We start from the raw sequence: 17,299 nt of genomic DNA on the forward strand, positions 1-17,299 counted from the left end.
ACTGTCCCCTTGTGCAATGATAAAATGCAGCCCATTGATTTTTCTGCCAAGTAGGTAGAAGAGTTACAAATTCAGTTATTTCATATTATATGACCCCCACATTACAGTAATGTACTCCTTCCCCACCTCCAATGGTGTCCAAAAGCATGAAGAAAATGAGAAGTAATGATGTTAGTGACTTAAATTACCATTCCAAAAATAATTCATTGTGTCACCTAACTTTCCAGGGTAGTTTCTAGAAGCTAACACATTCACTATAGTGCAAAGCGGAAGCATAGCAAGTAAACATTTTTGCTACAAAGAAATCAAAGGGTACACTGGTTTAAGATAGTCTCTATTATTTTCAAACCACTTTCAAACAAACAATAAACAATGACTGTCTATGAGAAACATCAATATGCAATTAAGGAACTACTTATATCGTAGACATTTCATTGGAATCTTAGTATATTTAACAACACTTCAACAAACTATTCCAGTATTACTCGTGACTCTATAAGGAAAGGTACTATTCATCCTGCATCACTGATGAGAAAACTGAGGACAAATTGGCAGTGCAACTTATATATCGCCACATCGATCTTAAATTGACTAAGAAAGCAATCAGAATTGTAAATGCCCCACATTCAACATTTAATTCACTGTTGCAAACACTTTGTGAGCCTCAGAGTAAGCCATTGTGCTATGTACTTATAGAGTAGGAGATAAACATGAAGAAAATCTTGTCTACTTTAGGGAACTCAACAAAAAAAGTTACTCTAGACATCTAAACGTTAACAAGATTTGGGGAACTCTGATAACATGTGAGGCATCTTGGGCTGTCTGTTCTTCATGATAGGAATCTATGATATGCTGAGCCCAAGGTCTTCCCACATATTACCTGCAGTGTTCCAAGGTGAGCTGTCTTCAGTCAGTCACACAAATGGTTCTAATGAGCTGGTGCTGCCCACCCTGTGGTAAGAAAAGGACTCTTGTCCAAAGCCACAGTCGACAAGTACCTGTTTAAGAAAAGCAAGTCAGCATTTTGGATCTTTATTATCATGAACAGAACTTTTGGGCCCATGATAAAGTCCAAATTCAGTCTTTTACCTTATTTGAAATATAAAAAGACAACCTATTTCATGAGCTATATATATCAAAAGTGCAAGCAAACAATCACAATTTCTTTAAAGGGATTTACAGATATTATTTATTCTTCCCCAGAATAGATATGCAAAAAGGGGTGACAAAAACAAGACTTGCATTATAAAAAAGGAAGTGATCACACTTTATTAGTTGCATCCGTTCCCATAAGAAGGAAAAAGTGACCACTTGTTGGTATCTAGAGTCTCAAGCACTGTAACGAGTTTTCTTCAAGATTCCCCAAGAGTAGGGAAATAATTTATTCTTAAAACTTTTAAACCATTGATCCATTCTTCTGCTTTCTAATGGATCTCATATTGCATCTCACTGGTGAAAAAATTCTCTATACTCAATCTTACCTTTCTTAGATGGTAGTAGGTGAGGAAAAGAAGAATGAATTGTCTGAGAAGTTGCGGCTGTTCTGTCCTGGTAAGTACAGGAAGAAGAGTGGATGGACCATCCTCCAACAAGTAGAGCACATCCATATAGCCCTGAATATGCAAAAAGGAGCATTAAATAACACAAAAATATGGGCTGATGGTAATTGAGAAATAAGTAGATTTGAGCAAAAAAACATTGGGCTTCTGCCAAAGACAATCTACAAAGAGGTCACTCTACATCCATAGATTATAAGAAGGAACTTCCCAGCTCTTTCATATTTAGAATTAGAGAAGTCCAGTAAATATGGTTTGCACACACTTGGAAAGAATTCAACATTAAGGTTGTTGAAGTATTGTGCAGGTGTGCAGATCTTTGAGAATTTCTTGTATATACATGTATGTGTATGTAAAAATTATGAAAACAGATATTTCTGGGAGAATATAGAAGAAATACAAACACTGGGCTCCTGGGAAATAAGACTAAACAATTGAGTTGAGGGAGTAAAACATTCACTTAGAAAAAATACTTCTGTGCTATTTAATTTTTTTTTTTTTTTTTTTTTTTTTTTTTTTTTTTTTTTGATACAGGGTTGAAATTCACTCTGTCACCCAGGCTGGAGTACAGTAGTGCAAACATGGCTGACTGCAGCCTTGACCTCTCGGACTCAGGTGATCCTCCTGCCTCAGCCTCCCAAGTAGCTGGGACTACAGGTGTGCACCACCACCCTTGTCTAATTTTTGTATTTTTTTGTAGAGACGGGTTTTTGCCATGTTGCCCAGGCTGGTTTCAAATTCCTGGGCTCAAGCAATCCTCCTGTCTTGGCCTCCCTAAGTTCTGAGAATACAAGTGTGAGCCACCGTGCCTGGCCTGTTTGATAATACTATATTTACTTATCTAAAAAAATAAATAATTACCAAATTTGATTAAAACTAATTGTGCCTGAAGACAAAAATAAATAGAGACAAATAACACAAGGAAGTCTACCTCTGAGCCTTGAAACTAGCTTTAATTAGGGTCTTGGACACATGGAATGATTTTGCCCATATGATCAGAAGGGTATATCTCTTTAAAATAGGAGAATAATCAATACTGGTTTTTCCATCCCTAGCTTCCATCCTTCTGTATATGCAAGCAAATATATCCAAATAAGTATTTGGATTCTGTACTGTAAGTATAATAGTACTTATTAATACAATATTGTTTTAAGATTAAATCAAAGAAACAATTTGCAGAAGTTTTCACCAGAAATTGTCTTTAAAATCTTTTGTTTTGTCTTCTCCTCTTCCTTTGGTTGATTTCTCTTCTTTGTCCCACCCATTTTGATGTTTGTTCCCATCCTTGCCATGCTTATTTTCTCAGTCCACACCTCCTTCCTGGGCAATCTAACTCATTTCATGTCTTCAGCTAGTCTCACATATGTCAATGACTCCTAAATCTATAACTCTTACCCCCAAATTCTCTCCTGAACACAGGATGCAACTTCTCTCAGTTAATTGACTACCTCAACTTTGATTTCCTGCATCATATTTAGTACACCTAAAACTGAACTCATCTCTTTTCCTATTTCTACCAGCGCCATTAGTAACATTGTCACTTCCCAGTCAGATTTAACGTCATTATCTAATTCTTCCTCTCTCATTTACCCTTAACATCCAATTCTGTCAGCATAATCTCTAAAATGTCTCACAAGAAAAACAAAATAAAGCCCCGTCTTTGTAACTGCTTTAGTCCTGTCTTGTCTATCTCTTGCAACAGATTTTTTTTAACTATCACCCCCATCTTTAATGCTCTTCTCTTAACTTTTTCTTCCTCAGTGCCACTAGATATTGAAACTCTCTGTTAAACAATCTTCAAAGGCTCCTCACATCCTAGAGGATTGTCATAGATCCACCCTCTCTATGCTGGCTTATCTCCATAATTCTGTCTTTTAGCCAAACAGAACTTCTTGCTTTTTCCTTAGACTATGTCATTCACTTTCATGCCTTTGCATCTTTCATCTTCAGCTTCTTCAGCCAGAAATACGACATGTTCCATAGGGTCACATGAGGTGATATCTTTTTCTAGGCTTCACTTTCCTTCTCCCACCTGGGGGCAGTGCTGTGTCGGAGGTGGGAGAAAGAGCCAAGAAAGTGAAGAAAGACCTATTGTCAACTCATTGCCAGGAAGTGTTTTGTCAAACAATGCCTAAAACGTGTTAGACACCACGACAATTGTTAGTCAAAAAGTTGAATAAAAGTCACAGGTGTTTCTGAGGATTATCCAGCATAGAGGAGAAAAAGACATAAAGTTGGAAAATAAACTGTCATCTCTTTTGCATCAGTAGAGCTGAGAAATAATGACGGTGGTCTCTGGAGACTCTGAGATGCCATCGTTTTATACATCTTACTCATATAGGGATAATTAAATGTAATTGTCTGATGACAAGAGAGGGATTGTTCTTTGTAGCTAATGCATTCTTATGAGTAAATAAAACGCTAACCAAATGTTAAAGTAAGCATTCAGATATAAATAAACTACAAAGAAACAGAAATAAATTATACTTAAATAGAGTGAATTGGACACATGGAGTATACCCATTGTAAACTCACCCCAAAAAATACTGCTAAGCCAAGCCAGTCCAAGCTCATTTATCCTAAAAACCATGTGGTACAAGTGCACAGCACTCAACAATAATACTTCAAAAACCTGAGCAAATATATGTTGCTTCTCAGCAAAACCTTTCTGTATTAATGCTTCCCTGGAGATAAATTTTGTCTCTAAAAAATATTAGAAAAAGAGAATATTGTTTGGCCCACTGTGTTTTCAAGTCAGTGAGTATGGGTAACTAAAAGGATGAAACAACAGAATAAAAAAGCATTTTATTTTTGAAGGCAAATCAAATAGGTCTGCATGTTAAACAAGAAGCAACAATACCTTTAAATTTGTGAAATAGCCTGCATTGGAAACATCCTACCGTCACTACCACCACACGCTACATACCTTTGAGAAGTCTGCAAATAGGTGTCTACCTTCAGAGATCTATGATGAAAAGAACTCCTTTTGGTGACCAATATTCTTTATCTGTTTGCATCTACCATCCAGGTGTTGCGGGTCCCACAGAACTCCTGGATGAAAGCCACTCAGAATATTCCTTATAATTTCCTCTTGCCTTTGAAAGCCAAGATGAAAGTGGGAGCAGTCAGGATGATCCAGCTGAACATCCAGAAGGAGAAGGCTTGGACTCTGCTTCATGTACACTTCAACTCCTATCTTGCTTATTTCACTCACCAGTGAAATTTCCTCCTGTGGCACTGCGCACAGCTCTCCAGGCTGCACTATAGGGTGATGGAAAAATATCCTGTTAGTCTCTGTGTTAGTCCGTTTTCATGCTGCTGATAAAGAGATAACCGAGACTGAGTAATTTATAAATAAAAAGAAGTTTAATGGACTCACAGTTCCACATGGCTAGGGAGGCCTCACAATCATGGCAGAAGGCAAAAAGCACATCTTACATGGTGGCAGACAAGAGAGAATGAAAGCCAAGCAAAAGGGGAAACCCCTTATAAAACCATCAGATCTCATGAGACTTATTCACTACCATGAGAACAGTATGGGGGAAACCACCCCCATGATCCAATTATCTCCCACCAGGTCCCTCCCACAACACATGGGAATTATGGGAGCTACTATTCAAGATGAGATTTGGGTGGGACACATAGCCAAACCCATATCAGTCTCCCTTCTCTCTGCCATACTTCAGGCTCACATCCCCACTCCTACCCAAGTCCAAGCTAAAGACTGTCGAGAAACACAATGTTTAATGGTTGGAAACCAATTCACTATGGAAGACTGATTGCAAATGTTGCCCCAGTTTTCCAGACTCCTAATTGTGACTTTGCAGCTACACCCTTCAACTTTTTTGTAGCTACTTCTCCTCTCCTTGCATCTGGGCTGCCCTTGTGACTTATTTTGACAAAAAGGGTCAGTGAAACTGACATTGTCATAGTACAGAGCCTAGGCCTCAAGTATCCTTGCTTGCCTTCTCTCTTTCTTAGAAGCCTGGTACTGCCATGAACATAAACCCAGCTGACCTGCTTGCAGATGAGAGACTGTAAAGAAAAAGGCTGACTCAGTCCAGTTGTCCAAGCCTAGGCCCCAGACATGTGAGAAAGCCCAGCAGAATCAATAAACCTGCCTTGTATGTGACTTGCCAGCCAGAATGCAACTCTCCTCTCTACCCAAAGACTCATGAGCTAAGTAAATGCTTACTGTTTTATACTGGGTTGTGTGTTATGGTTGCTCGTTACAGTGCATATTGTGGCAGTAGATAGCAGATACACTCTTTTGCTGAGAGAATATGCTGACCTGGAGCCATCAGTAGAAACACTCTTACACTGGCATAGACCCCCTAAATTATCTGTGAGTGCAACAGCAGAACTCTAGTAATAATAGCCATACACAAATCAAAGATAAGCCCAAGAACCCACAGCTAGGTCCTGGGGCAGAGACCAGTAAGGCAGGAGTTAAGCCCAGATATCAGGGTTTAAGGCCAGGAGTTGATGATAGGAGCCACAAGCAGCAGACCAGGCAGAGTAAAATAATTCACCCAGTCAAGAATTATATCACAGCTTGAATCAATAGGGGAGGAGTCAGGATTCAAGCCTGTGGTATAAGTCAGGAAAAAGGATCCGTCTAGGGCTAAGGAAGGCAGTTAACATAGTCAAGAACCCCAGGAGTTCTTCAGTTGCAGCAACTAGTATAATGCCTACACATCCCAACCACCCAACAAATGTGTTGAATGAATTAATGAATGACTGCAGTAAACTTATGACTTAAAGCTAAGTAATCCAAGCACTAGCATTGAGAAATTGATAAAAGGTTGATCCACAAGGACAATGAATGGTACAGAGCTTTTGGAAAGTGAACTCTTATAATTAGAATGTTTATAATCATTTATTTCATAAAGGTGACTTTTTATCCCTGGACCTTTCATACAAGAGGCATTTAATAATGTTTATTGAATTGTATTGCAGGATATAATGGTGTAAAAATGTTCGCTTCATTTATTTTAGATATCACGATATGATTATGAGGGGTTATCCAAACTATTACCACTGCCATCACCTTCTTGGAGCAAGTGCAGTTTCTTGATACTTAATGTATTTGTGTTCAACTGAAGTAGGATCATAAAATCAGAGTAGATATCCCAAGGAAGCTACTCACAGTCTCCCTTCAGGTTTGCCTTCAACAAAGCCCCACACTTAAAAGTATCCCCAAAGATTATCAAGAGGCCCTAGTTCCAGAAGTGGAGGTGAACAGAACCTGAACTTTTTGCTTGTTCTTAAATGGACATTCACCAGGTGGCACAGAGTGACTTTATCTGGATACTGGACAGACATGATTTCATGAATTTTGCACTTCCAAAATGCTAAAATACAATATTATCAACATAATTGAAAAGTAGAATTGAATACGCTCATCGATAAGATTTCAAAGACTATCATTAAGGGATATGCCAGCTGAAGGTTCCTTTACACAAAGGGCAGTGAGGGGCTGTCTTCTGCTTGTGTTAGTAATTATCCAGCTTTGATGAGTAATAATACAAACAAGAAGGCCAATTACAGTCCTGGGATCATCAGTTGTAGAACTTATGATCTTCTGTGATAGGCTTCCTTTATTGATTAACTTTTTTCATGCAGTAGTCAAGGACCCAGGGAAGCCTTTTCACAATAGCTTTTTGTTAGTATTAAATCTGCCTTTTTCAGTGACATAAAATGGAAAGTTTAACAATACGGGTTTCAAGTAAAAGAATCAGCATTTCTGAACAATAATGCTGATAAAACACCTATCATTTTGTTTTGTTATTTTCTCCAACTTACTATGGATAACAAAATTAGTTCACCCAGGAAAAACACTATCAGGGTTCCATAGACATCTACACTTCTAATTATATGCAACATCCTAAACATTAACCTCTAGAACATCTGGATATATAAAAATGTGGTATGGACTTTATGTTCATTGGATAATTTTAAAACAATCACCTAGTAGAAATTTCACTACTCATTTTCTCTCTGGGTAGTTTTAGGAATGATTTTGTGTTTATTGTTTCTTGTAATACTATTTGTGTGTGTGTGTGTGAGACAGAGAGAGAGAGTATTTAAAGCCTCACACATACTACATTCTGTAGCACTTTAGAAGCATCTCCAATTACTAAATTACTTTTTATAGAAATTAAGAAAAATCTTTTTACCATTTCCTCTGTATTTTGCTATAATCCAGCAAGGATTAAAAATGCTTATTTAGACTCTCTTACTAAACAGTTTTAATAAGTGAAGTTATATTAGAATGCCTTGACTTTTCAAAAACAGACTAGAAAGTTTGTTTGAAAACCCATTCTTAACCATATTTGATTATTATTCTTTCCCAACTTAAAATCCCAAAGTGTAAAATTACTCAAAATGGAGGAAAGTTAACAGGAGTATGGGTCTATACCTGTATTTTTCAAATTTTTGATTCATGTCAGGAAATCTGAAAATTGCTTCATCAGATTTTCATAAAAAGGAAATAATTCTGCCAAAATTGTAGCATTATGATATAAATATGGGTATCGACAACTTGCGGGGGACTCTTTGAACATCAATCTAATTAATTACTTATCTTCTTGTCATAGCAATCACTTACTCTTAGGTGCCCTAAGACAGAATTGCTGGGAGGGTTGGACAGTGGAGAAAGCTAATAGTCAGAAGATTAAATGTAGCATGAATTTATGGAGGTGAATGATAGCACTTAAATGTGCCTAACCCCAAAATGTGAAATATTCTGAGCTTCTGATGACACATCACTAAATCGAGACATAAAGTTCTGATCTAATTATGGACTTGACTTTGAACCTAGACAGAAAGTGATAGAGAGGCAGTGATAGAAAGAAGATATGATGGGAGTGGGTTGAAGAACTGGGAAAGGAATGTACAGATAAATCTAAAGGCAAGAAAATACATATGCATCATAGTAAAGTACCCTTTCAACCCAAAATTATAGCAAGAAATAACATTATCTGATTTTAAATTTTACCAATATTAGAGTTCTCTAGTGAAATAGAACCAATAGGATAGACAGACAGATTGGCAGAAAGACAGATAGATAGGTAAAGAGGGTTTTTATTATAGGAATTGACTCGTAATCATAGAGACCAAGAAGTCCCACAATATGCTACCTGCAAGCTGAGAACCAGGGAAGCCAGTGACGTAATTCATCTGAGTCCAAAGGCCTGAGAACCTGTAGGACCACTGGAGTCTGAAGGCCCAAGAACCTGGAGTTCTCATCTCCAAGGGTAGGAGAAAAAGGATGTCCTACATCTCAAAAAGAGAAAGCAAATTCACCCTTCCTTCTCATTTTTGTTCAATCTGGGCTCTCAACATATTGGATGATCCTTGCCTACATGAGTGAGAATGGATCATTTTTACTGAGTCTACTGATTCAAATGCTAATCTCTAAAAATGCTACCCACCCCTCACAGAAATGTTTTACCAGCTAAGTACCCCTTAACCCAATCAAGTGGACACCTAAAATTAACAATCACAACCAATTACCCCTGCTTCCACCCATGCCGACCAGTATTTTGTTATGGTAAGAGTAAATTGAATGCAAGTGGGCAGGATGAAAGGGCAAAGCTAGCAACTTTGATAGTGCCCACAGTAGTTAAGAACACTGCTCAATTCAATTCGGTAATTAACTTATTAGTGTCTATCTTGTGTTTGGTGCTGTGCTTGGTACATAGAGACAAAGTTAAATGCCACAAGGCCCTTGACCTCAAGGAATCTGTAGTCTAGTGAGGGAGAGACACATTTAAACAAATAAACAAATGTCCATGTGATACAAGCAATATTAGAATCACAGAAGTGAAACAGACAAAGGAATGAGTCATTCTGTCTAGAAGGGAAAGAAAACAGGAAGTACCTCCTAAGCAAGGTTTTGAAGAATGAATATAAGTTCAAAGACAAAATAGGAAGGGACTGCTAAACAGATGGAACAGCATATGCAAAAATACAGACACAATGAGCAGCAGGGTGTGAGAAGCAAGGCAGGTGGAAATTTTCAGTTCATTACATAGAGAGAGATAAGAATTGTGATGTGACCAGCCTTGAATTCTATGCCAAAGAACTTGCTTGGATTTTATCCTGTAGATAATACCCAAAATGGGAGGAGCTGAAACCTGGAATCAACAGGGTCAGTTCTGCCTTTTAGAAACAATGCCCACTACAGGAAGATGGACCGAAAAGTTGTAAAAATAGAAGCATAGAGACCCATAGGAGTCTCTGGTACAGGAAAACCTCCTTAAGTTCTCATTTCACAAATTGTGATTATCTAAGTGGAGAACTTTCTCCTTTTTATAAAACAAGAAAAGGCTTACAAGGCAACTCATTTTGAGACCGATTTTTCAGATATGTATGCCTTTTAAAGATTTGGATCTGCAAGAAAAAAAGAAAATGGTTATTTTTAAACATAAAGTGATTGTGACACTTAGAGGCATCATTTATGGTCACTATTGCCTGGCATATGATGGGCACTAAATATTTATCTAATTAATTAATTAATATAATTGCCCTTTATATTGGGTCTTTTTTATATTATTCACAAATCATCCTTAGCAATTTGACATTTTAAATAAAAACAGAGTTAGCTTAAAATACTTAAAAGTAATCAAACTGAATTTATTTAAATTTTTTCTATAAATCAGACTTTTATTTAGTCAGGCTGCCCTTTACCCCAATTAATCCAAATCAGTGAGCTTTTACTGTAATTGAAAGTTGTGCGTACTTGCCATTTCCACTGACCCTCTAAGAGCCTGTAATGGCAATTGGAAAATTTCCAAGGTGCTGGTACCTTTAGTTTCTCCTTTCCTCTTCTTACAGACAATAGAAGTTTGCATTGTCAAATGTAAATCTTCTCTGAAAACGCCCCCTCATATCCTCAACACCTCCTTTAGAAGTTCTGCTATTTCTTAATACTGATTTTACCTAACAAATCCGTAAATGGATTTTATGTAAGCTGCTTCTATTTACCATCTCCATTCATTTCAACCACTAGCCACCGGGCCTGAGACCTGAGTCAGCCTCAGCCTACCTCTCCCTCACTGACGCCATCAGGTGTCAAACCTTGTTCAATCGGCTACTGAAAAGCCTCTCAAATAGGTTGTTTCTACTCTAATTCTCCCCTCACTTCCTAACTTCAAGCTCTCACTATTTCTTGCCCAGACTGATGTAACAAACCTCTTTCTAAAGGCTTCCCACCTCCAAATGTCATGGCCCTCCAATCCATCCAGAACCAATGCCCACTCTGTTTCTTTTCTCACATGCACATCTGATTGGCTCTCCACTATTCCCAAGCCTAAATCCAAGCTTTTTAGCATGACCTAAATGGCCTTTTACCATGTCATCCCCAAACTCTTGTTGCCTATTTTCACACCTTTGTTACTTTTGCACATATTTTCCCCACTGTGTCAAATTATTCTTTGCCTAGCACCCTTCTTCAACCAGAAAACTCACATGCATCCTTTGAAGATAAGCTTAAGGGAGAAGGAATTGTTATATAGTTGTTAGGAGCATGAGCATCAGTGCACTTAAACCTAGGTGTGAATCTAGCACTGACTCCAGCTGCGTCCCAGCTCTACCACCTCCTGGCTTTAGGACCTGTGGCAAATTGCTCAGTCTTCCTGAGCCTCTGTGTCCTCTGTAAAAGGAGAAACATTAAACAGAGCATTGTTGTGAGAACTAAATAAGATTAAGTCTTTGAGGTGCTCAGTCCAGTGCCTATAACATAGCAACTGTGCAGTAAAGAATGGCTATTAGTATTTTACAATTTCATCTCTTCTATGAAGTTCTCTTCTAGCCAATCATCATTTCCTTAAGATAGAATTGATTCTCATCTTGTGCTCTCAGAGTGTTTCGTTTCTACTTCTGTGGCACTTACCTTATCGTAGAATGCTTATTTCTTTAATAATAATCATGGCTAAACACTTATTCAGTACTTTCAATGTGTGTCACTTTTGCAAGCCCCCTACATGTATTATCAAATTGGACCCTCAAAAACTCCATGAGGGAGGTATGATTATGAAATTTATATTAGTGATGAGGAAACTGAAGCCAAAAAGGATAAGCCACTGGCCCAATGTTACTCTGCCAGGTGGCAGAACCAGAAATTGAAACCAGGCAGCCTTGCTCAAAACATATTCCTTTAACTACTATTCACATGGGAATATAAGCTCCTTGAGTACAGAAACTGTCCCTCACATCTCTATGTCATTAGTACATGCACAACTTCTACAGACAAGAGAGGTTCATTATGAGCGTCTGAAGAGCTCTCGGAACAGAATGTCTGGCTGCCTCTGACCCAAGACATACTGAAAACCCAGCCGCAAAGAATGCTGTGCTACTGCAGAGAATATTTTCCTCTTTGGTAATTTTCCAAATTTAAGAAAAGAGCATTCTGGGGTATTACCTTCATATTTACATTCAGAGAGATGGGTATAAACAACCAATTTTTAAAAAAATTATTCAGTGGGAAATAGCACGCTTGTGAAATGTTAAGTTTTTGCCACCTAAAATTATATTACATTTGATATGGGAATAGGATGGTATATAAAAGCCCAGATACACATTTCATCATTTCATCATCTATTTCAGCTAGTTGTGCTCCTACCTCCATTTATAAAGTAGGCAAATATAAAATTATCCAGGATTGCTCTGTGTAGTTAGAAAAAAAATTGTCAGCCTGTATATTTGGGGCAAAATTTGTATCTGTGTTGTGAGCATCACTCAATGAATCTCTAGTTTAAACACACAATGCCTGCACACTTGCCTGAGCTCTTGCTGGGTCTGAGGTCGTATCATCAGCATGTACACATCCAGAGCATTTCATGAACTGTATGATGTCGGCAGGTCATTAATAAAAACTGAAAAAGTAAAAAGCCCCATAATTAGCTCCAGAGGTAACTTTGAATGTAACATTTTCACCTCAGATTCAACACCATTAAACAAAATGACTGGGGTTTATTCACTAATGTAGCCTGAGAACCATTCCACTGTGGTTAAACTTTGCCAAATTGAGGGACACTCAAATAGCAATATGTTGTGATTCATCGAATCAAAGGCCACAGACAAATCAATAGAGATAGTTGCTGCATAAAAAATGATAATGAACAAATGTAACAATATCACCAAGGTTACCTTGAGAAAAGCAAAGAAGTGGTTTAAAACCATCACTAAAAGCTCATTACGTTTTTAGCAGATTTAGGAAAAATTAAAATAAGGTAAATAAGTAATCACTGGGAGAAAATTATTTATCAAGGTATAATATAAGGGTCTGGTCTTTTAATAGTATAAGCAACCTGAAATGCAACAGACCCGCTAGCAACAGGTTAAGAAGGTTAAGAAGGGCTTAACATGGTCATTATGAAGAAAATTCTGAGGAACAGAAACCTATTGCAACAAATCACTGAGTCAATACAAATACACATTTAAAATCTTGAAGGCACATATTCGTCAAATGACAGATAAAGAAATACAGGATGTGAATTAGTCTAATTCTTTTCTTATTTTAACTCTATTTGATTATTTATCTTTGAACAAAACCCAACCCCTTGAATAGATTATGATGCTTATCTGAATTTCTCAAGTGCCTCTTTGGACAATTTGTTAGCATAAAGAATGCAATAACAAGTTATCAATAAGCAACTCTTGTTGCTTATTCAAATAAAAAGCATTACACTGATGTACACTTAAGTTGGTGCTTTAGACAGTTGTTGGGAAACACAGCCATCATATTTTTTCCAGTGGTAAAAGTCTAAAATCATAAAGCTAGAAGCTGCCTTTAGGATTGTTTAGTCCAGGCCTACCATCAATCGCTTTCATCTTTTATAGTACCCATTTCTCAATATGTTTAAATATTAAATATCCAATAATGTGCTTTTCATATTTACTGTTTTAATGAGTGAGTTTCAGTATTTTTTAAACATTATTTTAACAGTAACAATGGCAAATTTTACCCAATATTTAAACATTTTTTTAAACTACAAAAATCACTGTATGAAAAGCAACTATATCATAAGCTAAATAAACATCTTAAAAAAATAAAGAATGAACTTAAGGTTCTTCAAGAATCTGAATGTTAAATTCTTAGAAAAAGGCCACAAGCCATTAGATTAATATCTTCTCAGTTGTGAGAGTATCCTTTTCATGTAAGATAAGAAATATCAATAATTTGCTTTGTGTTTGAGCAACACAGAATAAAAAATAATTTCCTACTTTAAAAAGTGAATACTAGAATGCTTTGATTTTGAGCTGCTAAAACAATATGTAGCTTTTGGAAATAATTATTTTATTTAATACACATACAAATATGAATTTCTCAACTTTTTTACCTCAGAATCTCAGTTCTATAATCACATTGGTATAGTTTTAGGGAATTCATAGCCCTAAACAGTCCTAAACAGAAAAAAGAAATGTAAAGACCTTCACAGCAAGAATAGACGTGTTTATTTAAAATCTCAAAATAAAAGTTCTATAAATGTTATGAATCTGAATGATGATCCAAACGATGACCATAGTGAAAAGTTACAATTCCAGTTTATGGCATGGCTTCTATTCATCACCATAGAATCTGGGATGGTAAGCTTCCTTTTGTGTTGATAAACAGTCAAAGGTTACCTAATAGCTTCCAAATTATTGATAGTTTTTAATAGAGCCCAATTTAGAAAAGAAACTCTTTCATGAGGACCTTTTTATTTTAACCTACGAAATCCAAAGAAGATGCAAGGACAGTGAGAGAAATAGACAAGTTTGTTACAGTATAGTAAACAAAGACAATGCTCTTGCACATGATTAGCCAACCAACCCTTGACCTGAGCAGGACCACCTGAGCACACAGTTCATTGAACTTACTAAATTTTGCCTTTGAAACGAATGCTTTTAAAGGACAGACTCCTAACCCATATTGCAGAGGTTCACAAGCTGGATGGCAAGCTTGACGGTGGTGGTTCTTAATCATTAGAGAGACACAGACCCCTTTGACTACCTAGTAAAAGCCTCAGAACCACTCTCCTAAACATAAACATGCAAATCCACATTTTTGCACACTATTTCAGGGGTCAAGGACCACCCCACTTCACCCACTGATCTGTGCTCTAGGCTGAGTCAGCAAAATCTGGAAACTTTCTTTTTTAGCTGAATATTTATTCTAACTACCATGGCACTTGAATGACATTTTAAATGTGTACTGGTTTTCATCAACATGATTTCCTTCATTCCACTTTATTTGCTAAATACATAAAGAAATGATGGTGCCAGGTATTTTGGTAAAGGTTCTATGTACAATGACACATAAGCATTACTCTATGGATGTGACTTTTTTAAAAATGCACCTTCCCTGGCATTGCAAATACATAATCTCATGGAAATAAAAAGAATCGTGAGCAGAAAGAGAGTTTGGTAAATTTCACTTAATACCTCAAGTCTTGCAGATATGAAGAAATTGGTGTAAATTTTAGAGTATGGGCTGACTATCTATATTAGTCTGTCTAGGCATAAAATGTTTTCAGTTTAGCTAGAAAACTCCTGTAGTAAACCATAATGTCACTACAAAGAAGACCCTTTTCCTGAGTTTCCAAGTTTTCTAAGCCAAATTATAACAGTTGCATCTACATCAGTAAGGTTTATATAATCCTCTCTCTAACTTGTGGATTCCAACATCCACAAGAAAAGGGTAGGCAAACAATCTTTCACATCCAGTTCCATCTGTGTGAAGATTAGATAACCAGCAGTAGAAGCTACCAAAATCTCTGGACTGAGAATTATTGAGGACATCATTCTAGCACTAATGTCATTCCTGCATAGATGCATTACTTCCAACAATCAACCAAAAATTACCTATTGTTTCTGTGCTAGACATTGTGCTTAAGAATAAGTTGATACCAATAAAACAATTAGAACAGTCTATATTCATTGTTAGTACTCAATAAATGTTAACTATTATTATAATCATTAATGTTTTTATGGTTGTACAAATTCAAATAGCTTCTGCACTCAACGAGCTGTATTCTAGTAAGACATTTAAAATAGAGCATGGTAAGATTACGAGGGAAGTACAGTCATCCTTCGATATCCAAGGGGGTTTTGTTTCAGGACCCCCCAGGGATACCAAAATCTGTGGTTGTTCAAGTCTCTCATGTAAAATGGCATAGTATGTGCATGTAACTTATGTATATCCTTCCGCATGCTTTAAATCATCTCTAGATTATAGCTAATACATTGTAAATGCTATGTAAATAGTTGTTACACTGTATTGTTTTCTTAAAATTTGTATTATTTATTATTCTATTGTAAGTTTTAATTGTTTTTTTCCAAATATTTTTGATTTGAGGTTGGTTGAACCTGCGAGATGCAAAAGCCATGGATGGAGAGGGCCCAGAAACCAAGAGGTGGGCTGTGGAAGTCATTCTAGTGAGTCAGGGAGCGTTTTTCAGGAAAAAAAAAAAATAGTGGCTAGCTCGGCAAATCAGAAGGAAAGTGTAGCCATCTAGGTAGGCAATTATAAATGCAAAGCAAGAAACGGCATATATTTGGGTAACCAATGGTTAGAGCAAAGACTACACGTGGAAGTTTTGGACTACAGGTAGAAGATGGGCCGGAAAGGAATGAACAGGCAGATTATGGCAGGTTGTTAGGTGCTTGTGACAGGTTGTTAGGTTACTGTGAATGCTGTGGAGAGTTATTTTAAAGACTTTCACACAGCAGAGTCCTTCCGCTATTAACTGTGTAACTCATTCATTCACTTAACCTTTTTAGGTTTTGGTTTACTTACATGAGGAAAATGGTTGTTCAGGTCTCTTCCAGCTTCCTTTTTTTTTTTTTTTTTTTTTTGATGATCCCTTTGTTCTTGTATCAAGAATTATCAAAATGAATGGAAGATTCAAAAGATTTCATTTCACAGAATCACATATCATTACAGAGAGACATTTGTATGACTTTTAAACTTTATAATTAGCTTTTCTAAGTAAAAAAAATCAGTGTTTGATTTTGGCTTATGCCCTTTGCTGTATAAAAAACAAAAACAAGCTTCCAAAAATTCCAGATATCTCCTTCAAAATAATGATCAAAATGCATTTGGAAGCCTACTTAGAATTTGCATAAGATATTTTTCTAATGGTAATTTGAAAAAGGAGGAAAAACCACAAATTATTGCTCAATCATTAACACAGTCAGGTACCACTCCAGTGGCTGATATTCAATCAGCCGATTAAAATCATCTAGTCAGTTACCTTATGATTTTCCAATTTTATAGTCAGATCAGTTGGAGATGTAATTAATACATATCTAAATTATCGACATTTTTAGTTTTGTAGTGTCTCACTACAATTCTAATTTTGATTGACAAGTATGAAATTTAAGTTTTCTTTCCACAACTTGAGTATTTCTATTGTTTTGTTGAAATTATAATAGTTTCCTCTGTGCTGCATCCATGACTCAAGCAAACACACGGCACCTGATGAAACTGATATATATATATCACCTTCCTCTACATTCTTCCCTTGACTGTGTTTTCTCACTTGAAAAACAGAGCGAATCAACCCAAACCAGAAAAATTATTAGGTTTTTATGGAAGTGTAACATAGGTAGAAAATGTGAGTCATAACATGATACTGCAAAAAAGAAAGTTTAGAAGCAAATGAAAAGAAAATAAATGTCAATTTGATAATTCCTCTTTTCTGTGTATCTGTAAGTAAAACTTTATTGTTCCCTAAGGCCTAACTGTTAATCTA

At 36.5% G+C, this 17,299-nt stretch overlaps 2 long non-coding RNA genes across 2 annotated transcripts in view; both read right to left on the minus strand.

Annotated features, from left to right (window-relative positions):
- Positions 1-881: 881 nt before the first annotated feature.
- On the minus strand, positions 882-9,956 carry LOC109029091 (uncharacterized). Its single transcript, XR_008670475.2, has 4 exons — positions 9,896-9,956; positions 4,483-4,817; positions 1,482-1,613; positions 882-998 (listed from the first exon to the last, which is right to left on the minus strand). It is a non-coding gene; the product is annotated as an uncharacterized lncRNA (long non-coding RNA).
- A 2,392-nt stretch (positions 9,957-12,348) lies between these two features.
- LOC129525920 (uncharacterized) overlaps positions 12,349-17,299 on the minus strand; it is a 76,136-nt gene continuing 71,185 nt past the window's right edge. The window contains exon 4 of the long non-coding RNA XR_008670477.2: positions 12,349-12,436. This is a non-coding gene — a long non-coding RNA (uncharacterized lncRNA). The remainder of the gene's footprint in view (positions 12,437-17,299) is intronic.

The sequence above is a fragment of the Gorilla gorilla genome, chromosome 10, assembly GCF_029281585.2.
Source record: "Gorilla gorilla gorilla isolate KB3781 chromosome 10, NHGRI_mGorGor1-v2.1_pri, whole genome shotgun sequence".
Taxonomy (NCBI): Eukaryota; Metazoa; Chordata; class Mammalia; order Primates; family Hominidae; genus Gorilla; species Gorilla gorilla.